This window comes from Diadema setosum, chromosome 21 (genome assembly GCF_964275005.1).
Source record: "Diadema setosum chromosome 21, eeDiaSeto1, whole genome shotgun sequence".
Lineage (NCBI taxonomy): Eukaryota > Metazoa > Echinodermata > Echinoidea > Diadematoida > Diadematidae > Diadema > Diadema setosum.
Genome location: NC_092705.1, coordinates 409,227 through 422,692, shown reverse-complemented (window position 1 = coordinate 422,692; position 13,466 = coordinate 409,227).

Genomic DNA, 13,466 nt, shown 5'->3' with positions numbered 1-13,466 from the left:
CATCATATAGAGCATCATGCGTGGATTATAAACTTTGTGTTGTACACCAAATGAAAGAGGAGAAACGTATCTTTCCATTCATGGACATTTCATAAAGCAAATTTATGATTTTGATACTAAAAATTAAGAGGAAACTCGGTTTCGTTTTTTCTGGGACACGCTGTATAGGTCAAAGGTCAAAGGTCACAACTGAAATTCTGTGTAGAAGTTTCAAAGCTCCCATGTAGTGCTATCATATAAAGCAAACAGAATCAAAATTGGCTCATAAATGACAGAGAAGTAGCAAATTGAACATTTTGATCACACACGGACGCACAGACAGACGGACGGACACACGGACACACACACGTACGGAGCCCGTTTCATAGTCCCCTGCTCGAACTCGTTCCGCAGGGACAACAAAGGGCTTAAAAGTAAGCCATTTTTACTTATGGTATAACAAGCTCTGAACATTTACATTGCTATAATGCATGCCAATCATACCAGAGGTATATCCAATTTATAGAGCTAGTATTATACCATGCATCACGCTTGGATTACTGTGCAGACTGCCAACTTGTATAATTATAATTCTATGAACAAATAAACACATTACACAAATGACTTTATGTATACAGTGACAATGATCATATATTGAGGGAAACATAATGTATATACCCTGTCTTACCAGATGTTTTACAAATCATTGAATAAAGAAGACATATTTCAATGAAATTTGCAAGAGATCACTTGCTCATTTGGCAAACCAAAGTAAAACATTCAAATGTAATGAGTAATAAACAAAAATTCTTCAAAACTCTACTTTGTCAAATAAGTAAAGCAGCTCATCGAAGGATAACCTTTTTGATAGGTCTTGATGTATTCCTGCATTTTATACTGTAGATAGAATATACTCTACTATCAAGTGCGGATACACATGCCCATAAAATTAACTATGGTTCTCTATGGTACACATTATACAAATATTGACCGTTCATGAGGATGATGGTGGAAATTATCATTCCCAAGGTGCTTTTCATACCGACCCTTCTATCACCCCGAGGCGTTAGCTGAGGGGTGATGGAAGGGTCGGTATGAAAAGCACCGAGGGAGTGATAATTTCCACCACCATCCGAATACAGAGCAGTTAATATTTGTTTTATATACCTCATCGTTTAAGACTTAACCAAGATCTAGGACTAGATACTAGGCAAATACGAAGTAAAATCTAACTGTTAGGCTTAACGTTAGCCCTAAAATCAGGCCACAGCGCTCGCTTGCATGGTTTTCGAGCATTTCGTAGACTAGACATTCTACTCAAAACGCACGGTCACTCACAGTAATAAGTCACTCGGCCTTCGGCGAGCTCCTGCATAAAATCTTGGCAGAAGATTATAGTATACACGTACATCCAGTTTCCTGTCGCTTGTGTTTCAATTCGATATTTCCAACATGCTGAGATTTGTCTCTGCTTCGGGATCCTAAGAAATCCTAAAGACAAAGTGTACGATCTTTGATTCAGCTCACTTCAAATCACGGAGGAGCGCTCGATCATCATGCCATAATTATGTTGAAATATGCCTGCTGTGCGCTAGTGCGATGATTGTGCATGTGTTGTATACGATGCGCGTAGCCTTGGAGGGGTTGCGGACACCGTGCGCGAAGTTTGGTGTACTTGTTATGTGTACAAAAGTCGCGGAGGGTTTAGGAATTCTATCACGAGGGTTTTGACTTACTATCACGAAGGTTTTGCCTTTCTATCACTTATATGATAACCCAAAGGCATGATAGACGGGACTACACCGTGTCACGTGATATACTTTTGACCAATCAGTGATACGAATCTCACTTATGAGGTATATAAAAGGAGTTATGTCAGTCTATGGGTACACAGTATTTGCAAAAATTACACACACAAACACAACTTGGGGTAAACATTGCTTGGAGTCTATATGTTGTGATGGCATGATGTCATTAAGAGTCAAGCTTGTCACCATATATCCTGACATTAATTTACTCATAGAACACTAACTGCTACATTATTTTATCTATTCTTCATCATTGTAAAATGGCATAAAGACCAACGGCTATGGTTCCACTTTTCTACACGATTTAAACCGCAGAAAAGAGCCTTTTAAATATTCCACAGTATGAACACTTCATTACAAATATACTCTGACATACAAGTAGGACAGTCAGACTCTCCTACAATGTGTTTCATTGCAAGAACATAATAAATTCGAGCATATACAAAAATTAATACAAAATACAAGGTGGATTCTTGTTTGGCTCCAAACTGGATACTCAGATTTCAGAGAAATATTTTCATGGCTATTTGTACATAATTCTCCTTAATTATGATAAAAGATGTGTTGATCATGTAAGGGTAATCAGATTCATGTACGAATGTCATTGAATGAATACATCATACACTGTAGATTCCATCACTTTATTCATTTTTGGTTTCTACTGCAAAATGTGCACTGTATTCTGATATGCCAAAATCTCCATATACTCATACTCTTTTTTTCTTTCTGTCTGTCTGTCTGTCTCTCTCTATGAATTATATATATATATATTATTATATTTTATAATTTGTATCTCTTTTCAAATTGTTCATTTACACAAATTGACAAATGCATACTTTGAATTACATATTAAGTTTTCTTGTTGTAAATAACTTGCATAAAATTTAAAAAAGTGAAAGAGCAAGAAAGACACATGGGGAAAAAAGGTGAATATAATAAAAGCAGAAGCAGTGAACTGAGCTGAAATTTCACCACTTAAAGGATATGTAATTACACATTAAAACCAGCCATTTCACAGTATTTGGATATTAATAAATCTCCACAAAGTGTCGCTGTTGTTACAATAGATTAGTGGTGCACAGACATTACCATTTCAAATACTAATACAATTCTTCTACTTCTCTCTCTGAGTGATTTAACCCTATTCTAACTGGGGGGTCAAATTGACCCCCCCCCCTCGATGTTTCGCGCCATGATTCCGCAATGCGCAAAGATTTTGCCGCGTCATTTCATGACTTTTTTCATTGAAGTCTCCCGCATATTTTGAGACCAAATTTTCGACGTCCGGGTACACCGTTCTGAAGTTATGCAATGTTTTGCATATGCATGTCAACCTGTAAACCACTAGAATTCATGATTTTGTGTGCAAATCCAATGCAAACTGTGTTTTTTTGTTTAATTGATATAAATTAGATTATTTCAACTTTTAACCATTGAAATAAATCAATTCTAATGTAGATAAGTGTTGCGACACGGATTGTCGCCTCTACACGGATTGTCGCCTCCTGCTCGGGGCGACAATCCGTGACGGGCGTTGGCGGCACGGATTGTCGCCCCCTACACGGATTGTCGCCTGGCGACAATCCGTGTAGGGGGCTGGCGGCACAGATTGTCGCCCGCCCTCGAAGAACATTTTGCTGGGTAATATCGTTCTGGACATAATCGTTGAAATACTAACACATAACTTACATGGCTACATCCATGCAAACATGCCATGTAAAAAGTCATGGTGAGGTTTCAAGGAAGTGTGTATGTGCGCGTGCACATGATAATTTAGTGTCCGTTTGTGCGTGTGTGTGTGTGTGTGTGTGTGTGTGTGTGTGTGATGGAAGAATGTGTTTATTATGTCAGTTTTTTTGCGTATGTGTTTTTTAGCTGCGGGTGGGGAGGGATAACTAGTAAGCTGTTGCTGGCATAAACGTTGATATTGATTTTATCAGCAGCTTTGAATTTGATGAGTTTGTTTGGCAGATTTGTATAATTATGAATTCGGAGTGGAGCTTGCGTGCGGGCAGATGCTGCTTTTCTGCATACGGTCCATTATGTCTTATTTATCAACATTGGGAAATCGTTTCATCAGGAAGGAATGTGGTATCGGTTCGGGTGTGCGTCGGTGTGTGGGAAGGGGGTAACATTTCGTTATTGCAAAAGTTTGTTACTCTGAAGGCTCATTCGTCCGAGGGCTCATTCGTCCGAAGGCTCATTATTCCGAAGGTTCGTTATTCCGAATTTCATTTTTGGATCAACGAACCTCTAGGCATAGGGAATTGTGTGTTTCGGATATTAAAATGAAGCCTCGGAAAAAACGACACTTCGGAATAACGGAACCTTCGTGTGTGTGTGTGTGTGTGTGTATTTGGGTTGGTGAATGTGGGTGTGAGATGATTTAGGTTTTGTTTAATCAGGGGTTGGTGGGTTGGGGATTGGATTTGAAGAAGGATAGTTATAAATGGTATGACAGATGTTGGTAGGATTTAATATTTAGGATAGATGTAGGCCCTAGATGGGGAGGGGAGGGGGTGGTCGGGTTTTTTATGACTGATTTCATTCTAGATTCGTGTAATGTATTTGTGTTTTTTTATGTATATGCCCTTGTAAGTAAGAAGGTGTTACATGATCCAAACCAATGTATTCAAGGAATATAGGTTTGGTAGGGCCCTACATGTCAAAACTTTCTCGTGAAGAAATTGTTAGTAGGGTTGGTCTATAATCGAGTTATCTATGTTGAAGTGAGATTATTTGTGGTATAAATTGACAAATGCATTTGTTTCTGTTTCGAATTGCCATTTGTAACTTTTTTTTCATGTTACACCCAGAATGAGTCGATTTATGAATGATTTGAATGAAATTAATGAATATCAAGGAAAAAAGTGTTGAGTTGGTTTATTTGCATTATGAGGATTTGTTTGAGTGTTTGTTGGTGTTTGTTTGTATTACGTATGTATTAGCGGTGTGTAATGGCAGTTCGTTTGTGCTAAAATCAACTAACGATTGACAAATTTTTTACGGCGTGTGGAAATTATTCGCCCATGCATAAAGCATGCCAAACCTATTCTGGGACAAAGAATAGTGGTATGGACGTTCTAGTTTATAAGGCTGATGGAAGAAAATGACTGCAGTGAAAAATGAATAAAGACAAATAACATTTGGGGAGGGTACGGGGAGGGTACCTCCCTCGTATGTATTTTCTCTCGGTCTCTCTCTCGCCTAGCCTGCCTCACCGCTGGTATTGGTTCACACACCCATACTATTTTTAGATCAACGCTGGTGTGAATTTTTTAAACACGTGCTTATACACTCTGAAGGCGTTTGTATTGCCACAGTAGCGCCGCTATAACCATTCCACATACACACGTAAGCATACAGGCACACGTATACACACAGACAAACAAACCACTACCACTATGACCACCACACATGCACAGTTTCTACATACTGTATTATTATACTCCAAACACACACACATACACACACTTACACACACACACACACACACACACACACACGCATAACTTACCAGTCATACCCATCCCACTAAAGCTTAACACCGGAGGAACCACCCCGAGCCCGGGGCGCGATTTTTTTTTCCGTAACCCTAACGCGTCGAAATTGCCAATTGTGTCACTTGAGCAAAGACTATCAGTGTACTTGGCTGGTTTTGTACGCATGCGCTTGGACTTATTACTGTACAGGTATATGTACACATATACCAGTGGCATGGTCGTCTGCTAACACAGAATCAGATTCGAATGTGAATGGCACGCCCTTCAAACATAACAACGGGTTTGTGTGTAGGTGTGTGTATGTGTGTGTGTGCGTGTATGTGTGTGTGCGTGTGTGTGTGTGTGTGTGTGTGTGTGAAAAGAAGGTGATTCAGCAGCACAAGACAGTGTGTGCGTAAGGCAGATATGGATTGGCTTGAAGTTACTAAGTAATCAGAAAGCCTTTTCTGAGATATTCATGCAGAATTCTATGTCAAGTAATACGCTACGCATGGTATGATGTGTATATATAGGCCTATATTGTACTGTGTGTAAGAAAAATATGATTTAGAAGCACAAGAGATAAGAATTCAGCTGCTTATTTTTGTTCAAATTAATTTCATTGTAAACATGGGCCTGAAATATCGATGAAATTCTAATGAAGAATATCATTTCTGTATTATTCTGTTCGCACTGCAAGTATACACTCAACAGTAACACGTTCCCATTAATCGAAGTTCCAGAGGAAAATGAGAAGTGAGGACACAAGTCGTACATGGTAAATTGGAGCTTTATTCGAAGACGTTTCACATGAGCAAGTAAGCCATTTAGCAAGTATATCATTTTACAAAACTCAGCACTCAGTATATCGTGTACAACATAAGCAGGGAGGTGACTCACCTTGCTGGTATATTAGCAGGGAGGTGAGACTAAAATTCTCTCACCTCCCTGGTACACGGGAGGGTGCCTTTTTCAATCAAAGTTACAAATCACTGGTCACTTTCACTGACAGCGATCACTTGTGTTCAGATTATTTATGGGCTGCCTTACGCGGCAGCCTCAACAGTGGAGTGAGCGTCAGGTGGTGTCCGTTGACAAGCCACGAATGATTTTTTTTTTTTTTTGGGGGGGGGGGGGGTAGGATAATAGTGCTGCTTGATATAATGATGTGTACATAGGCCGTGAGGTAAAAGAAATTTCATTTCAATTCAATTCAATTCAATTCGATTTTATTGTCCGTTTCTGGAAATTTGTTTTGTTAGCATGCACACAAGTTACATCGATACAGAGCACACGTTTAACATGGATACATAGACATGATAAACACACAAGAGATATACAGCAATACTATGTCAATGTCATTGTCAGAAATATATGACATTAAAGAAATATCAATCTGTAATATATATAAATCAACGTTGTGTTGGGTGTGGTGTGCATTAACATACACAAGTGTGTAAATATGTATCAGATTTATAATAACTATATAAAACTTTCAAACAATATAAATTAATACATCTTTACGTCTAAATAAGTGATTGTATATATCTCGAAGGCTATTTACGTGCGTGTGTGTGCGTGTATATGTGTATACGTGTGTGAACGTACAAAGATGTAAGTCTATGTTTTTTGACAAAACCGTATAAATTACATCCATACGATTGTTTTTTTTTTTGTGTTTTTTTTTTTACAACAGCGGAGATAATAGTAATTTGCTAGTCAACTGTTAGGATGGCGTTAACAGCTGTCTGTGAAGGGTTAGTGTATAAGATCGCATTTGTATGACATAAAAAATTTACGGTTTAAAGATGTTAAAAGCAATGACAGTATTCAATGAAACATTTGGCCAACATCCATGTGACGTTTACATGAATGGTTAGTCCAGCGTGGCACGACATAACTACGTGCATGTATAAGGTTGAGCCAACATTGGTTCGAAACCAAGATGTTGACTCCACTAGGAATTAATCACCTACACAGGGTTCAAAAATTCATTCTGCCCCCCTCCCCCGCAGAAAAGTGGTGTTTTGATGTGCTCGTCACTTAATTTATGAAGAGTATTTTGATAATTTTCTCCTTCGTAGGCATTTGTAAAGATATTGAGAAATTTGTTTGAAATGTATTTTCCATGATGTTTTGATGAAGTAATAGAACTGATGTCACAGAGGTTATTTGTAAAATATTTGGAGTGATTACTAAAGAGGATGAATTTAAAATGGAATACAAACATGTATTTTAAAGGTCCTGTTTACCGTTGAGAACAGTGATTTAAAAAGTAATGTTCAAGATATCACTTTTGATGCATGTGTAGGTCATTCCACATCCCACCATATAAAACGTTTTCAATAAAGCATGAAATATAAGGAGAGATCACTATTTTTCTCACTAAACCATAACTGTAGACGGTTTAATCTGGAAACACTTTTATTACAACTATTGTACACATTTTGTATATCTAAAAATACATAACATCGATGATAATGGTTCAAATATTTACATTGGTTGTTTCTATCCCTAACACACATTTAAGAACTACTTTGAAGCACCAATGCTGGGTTTTTGTTTCATATGCAAAAGGTAAATGATGCCTTTACGTTAGAATATGAAATTTTGCATACATGTACTTTCTTTTCTATTCTCTTGTATAGGAAGTCGCTGGAAACGTCATAGATTGCCTGATTTTCTTGATCGATTATGATTTGTTGAAAATTAGAATGATACCTTTCTTAAGAAACTTTTCCTCAATCTTTAACCAATAATATTTTCTTATTTGCCACTTGAGGGTTTTTTTTTTTTATGAAGTTATCTTTAGTTTGGACTTCCCCTTACTTTAGGTTTCAAATACAGACCTGTAAATTCATCTATTTCAACGCTTGACGTTGTATCTCAGATCAGCAAAAGTTGTCGATTTCTACAGCCTGGATGCATTAGGATGCATTAGGATGCGTGCAGAAAATGCACATAAATTGGTTAGGAAAAACATATATCACTTATACTAAAGTAGTCATATGAACGGTTGAATTGGCAGAAAGGGATGGAACAAATTTATGAACATCCCAGCTAGCAGACGGAGGTCAAAAAGACGTCTCAATTTGGTCGCAACTACATGGTCAAAGTTGTCGCAAGTCTGAAAATGACCAGAAAATGACGTGATTTCAACGTCTCTTTGAAACGAATTTATCACGTCATGTTATGGACCTCTTGATGTGTTACGTCAGTTTTGCGACGTATTTATTACCTAATATTGGTGACATATTGATGACGTAAAATTTACGTCAATTTTGCGACGTAATTTTTACGTCATAAACGTATTAATGACGCAATCTACGTTGGTTTGCAACGTATTCATAGCGTTATTTAAATGACGTCTTAATACCGTAATATATACTTTGTTTTACAACGCATTTATGACGTCATATCAGCGACGTATTAACGTAAAATTTTCTTCAGTTTTGCGACGTATTTATGACGTCATATTAGCGATGAACTAAAGACGTAAAATTCAAGTCAATTTTGTGACGTATTATTCATGTCGTATTTACGACGCATAAGTGACGTAAAATTTACGTTGCTTTGCAATGCATTTATCACGTCATATTAATGACGTATTATAACGTGAAATTTAGGCTACATTGTTTTGGGACGTATTTATGACGTTATATTAGCGACATGTGAACGTTATGTTCCCGTCAGTTTTGCAACGTCTTTGTGACGTCATATAATTAGGCCTACGAATTATAGTTTTATAGTTATATCAGTTTTTTTGCAACGTGTTTATCACGTCATATTAATGACGTATCATAACATTAAATTTACGTTGATTTTGGACGTATTTATGACGTTATATTAACGACATGTGAACGTTATGTTCACGTCAGTTTTGTGACGCTTTTATGACGTCATATAATTAGGCCTGCGAATTATAGTTTTGTAGAGTTATATCAGCTTGTTTTGCAACGTATTTATCACGTCACCTTTATGACGTATGATAACGTGAAATTTAGGCTACATTGTTTTGGGACGTATTTATGACGTTATATTAGCGACATATGAACGTTATGTTCACGTCAGTTTTGCGACGTCCTTGTGACGTCATATAATTAGGCCTACGAATTATAGAGTGTTATAGTTATATCAGTTTGCTTTGCAACGTGTTTAACGTTAAATTTACGTTGTTTTGCGACGTACTATAACGTTGCATTAGCGACGTATTAACGTTATGACCACGTCAATTTTGCGACGTCTTTATGACGTCATTTTATTAGGCCTACAAATAGTTTTATAGAGTTATATTGGTTTGCTTTGCAATGTATTCATCACGTCATATTAATGACGCATTATAACGTTAAATTTACGTTGTTTTGCGACGTATTATGACGTTATATCAACGACATATGAACGTTATGTTCACGTCAGTTTTGCGACGTCTTCATGACGTCATATAATTAGGTCTACGAATTATAGTTTTGTAGAGTTATATCAGTTTGTTTTGCAACGTATTTATCACGTCATATCAATGACGTATTATGACGTTAATTTATGTTGTTTTGCGACGTATTTATGACGTTATATTAGCGACATATTAACGTTATGTTTACGTAAGTTTTTCGACGTCTTTATAACGTCATATTATAATAAGGCCTACTAATTATAGAGTTTTATAGAGTTATATCAGTTTGCTTTGTGACATAGGATGACGACATTATCACGTCATTACTGTCGTCAGAAAGACGTCGAAACTGTGAACAATAAGACGAATTTTTGTTCAAATGGAAGATGTAAAAATGACGTCATTATTTAGACTTCAGAAAGGCGCAATAATTGTCGTTTGTTTAACGTAAATAAGCAAAGAAAGCAGACATCATTTATAGGCGTCTTAAACTGACGCCAGAAAGTCGTATTTCTGCTCAAATGGATGACGTCTAAAAGACGACATATTTGTGATGTCTTTCTGACGTCTGGGTTGTTATACAAAGACGTCATAAAGACGTGTAAATTACTGATTTAAAGACGAGACTGACGTCAAAAAAAAATCTTTTAGACGAAAATAAACAAAGATACTGGACGTCATATTAACGTTTCAAACTGACGTCAATATGTCGTATTTTTGCTCAAATGGAAGTTGTCCAAAAGACGTCATTGGTGGTCATATAAGAGTCTTCTTAATGACGTGTAAATGATTCTAAAGACAAGATGTACGTCAGAACGTCATGAGCACGTCGTTTACACGTCAATTCATGACTTTTTAACGTATATTGGAAAAGAAAACAAGGAATACATCTGAAAGACGCCTTTTCTTCAAGAACAAGGGAAATGGACGTGATTTTGACGTCATTTTGAAGCCGTGGCCAGTTGGTTTATCAGTATTTCAGTTTAAGATCTAATAAAGCGCTTGTGACCACCTCAAGGTACAAATCATGATAAAAATCTAACCTGCCCTACTCCTGCAAATGTCCTAAGCCTTATATCTACGTCTACCACCTATTCATATATAGTTGCTAGCATTGTTGTATCACGTTTAAGGGGAAAAATTTGTAATGCTTTATAACATGGTTGCTAAACTAGGTCACAGCAGGCTCAATCTTGATATATATAAATATGTGTTCATAAAACACGCTGAAGTTTGAATAACAAACATTTTTTTAACAATAGAGTGCTTCTGACACTTTTATGATTATAACCAGAATGTTTACTTTTTCAGACGTGAACAACGACCAGCTGTGACCTCGCTTTCATTTTCTTTCAGAATAACTCTTGATTACGATTTTTACGTTAGCATACACGAAACTTTGCAAGTATAACGATATACTGAACACCTACCACACCCACACAAACACATAAACACACAAACACACAACACACATTGCACGCACTCGCACATACACACAAAGACACACACACAAAGTGCATGGAAGGTTTTCAGGCGCCCGCCGTCGAGTTTTCGGTGCAAAGAAAACACACACACACACACACACATTGCAACATTGCTGATAGATTCCGTACTTTTGTCCAGGCTTGGTATGGAGCTATATAGGACACCATAGTATGATGGCTAACATCGTTTAAACGTATATCAGTTTCCTATAAATGCATATTATAAAAACGCGTAAGTAGCATCTGTGACTCTGCACAGATGCTTGATGTTCCAACTCAATGAAAAGACCTTAAATTTGGCTAATATCGGGTAGATTAATTTTCTTTTGGTTATCCTTCACCATTAGAATAAATGAAATTAATTTGTGCCAAATAACAACACATTATAAAACGATCGTTTCAAATCGCTTCAACAATTGTGTATTACCCATAAACTCATGAACCCACCTGGGAATCTGATACCAGTTTATGCCAGGTGATTGTTTCTATATCTAATATATTATATCGATCATGAAGTTTCATAAAAAATTACGAGTATAACAAGAACTCGAGTTTTGGAGCGCGCTCGGTAACCAGCTAACACGTGTGAATGCAGCTAGTGTTCTTATAAACAAACAAACAAACAAACAAATCAGTGTTTTAATATTCAATCATTTATCTTCATCATTTCATTGAATCGACTTACAATAAGGGTGCTAGGCCATGTGGGCATTGAAGGGAGGGATCGAGTATATAGGAATATATTGATAGTCGCAATGCTTATTTAGACTGATGAAAATGATGAAGCTGAAAATATGCAAGAGATTTTGTGAAGTTGTTGATGGATTGGTGACATGAAAAAAAAGAGTATTGATAAGTGCAATATGGTGGAGGAAGATTGCTTGTGGTAATTTGTATACGATGGTAATACGAGTAGCAATTATGGTGATGATGATGATAAGATGATATCCAGTTGTGAAATGATAGTAATGATGTTTATGGTCGATCACACAGAACTCTTTTCTGTGATCGATCCCTCAGTTTTATAATCTAATTGAAGCAATGACGGTAGTGATGATTGCTTGATATTAAAGGACACCAAAACCCACAAGAGCAATATGGATTGAGTGAACGCAGCAACATTAGTGAAAGTTTGAGGAAAATCCGACAATCGATGCAAAAATTATTCATTTTATAGTTTTGGTGTTGTAATCACTGGATAAGGAGACTACTAGAGTCCATGACGTCATGTGTGGACAACAATGTAAAGAAAACATGAAGAGAATTCCACAAAGAAATCATTTTTCATGAAAATTACACATTCCATCAACTTAATTGATACTGACATAAGTTGTGTTAAAGGCAGTAACCATTCCCCCTACTTTCTGAAAGCGGTTTTTATAGTATCCCCTTATCCAGTTGTACCAACATCAAAACGTTAAAAATGCATAACTTTTGCATCTTTTACATTTGTGCGATTTTCCTTTAACTGTCACTGATGTGTTTACTAATGTTGCTGCTTTCACTCAATCCACATTTGGGTTTGGGTTTCCTTCACTGATGGTCGTTTTGGTAGTGGTAACGAGGCACTTGATGAGGAGAACTATAGGGTTGGCAATGATAAAGTGAACATCAAAAAATATAGACCTATCATCTATATTGATAGATCAATTCAAACCGTACGTGATATTAGAATGAAAATGAGTTGCTGTTTGCTTTATAAATGCTGTTTCAAAATGCCTTTATAAAGCTGATTGAATTAATATATTAATATAGAGATTTTATCGATCGAAATCGATGATTACTCTCCCCCAGCTTCTCTTCCCTCCCCATCTTCATCTTGGATGTTAGTGCATGAGAATTTAATCATATATATCTTGATCTACATGAACCTGAACTAAAAAGGAGCCTACTACGCCTTTCTGAGTCATTTTTTTTAAGCACAATCATTGTGAGGTTGGAGAAGTATAAACCCAAATTAACCAAGTAGTGTATTCATGTTACCCAATTAGACCTAATGCCCACTTCGAATCTGATTCTGCGTGGCTTAATAAACATGATCAATGTTAACAATAGCAATTGCTGCAGTTGTACGCCTATATAGGCCTATATAATACTTATATCATAATCCATTCCAAGCTTAGATTTCCAATTTACTTTTGCAAGATATTGATGAAAACTTCGAGTTTTCATCTTAACAACAATTTGTACTCCATGACTGAATTTCTCTTTTCTAATGTTTTCATCGAGACGCTCAGCGCTTAGAAACATTGTAATAAGCGCTTTATAAATGATATTTATTATTATCATTAACAACGCAAGTCTTGCGAGACAAAGGAAAAGT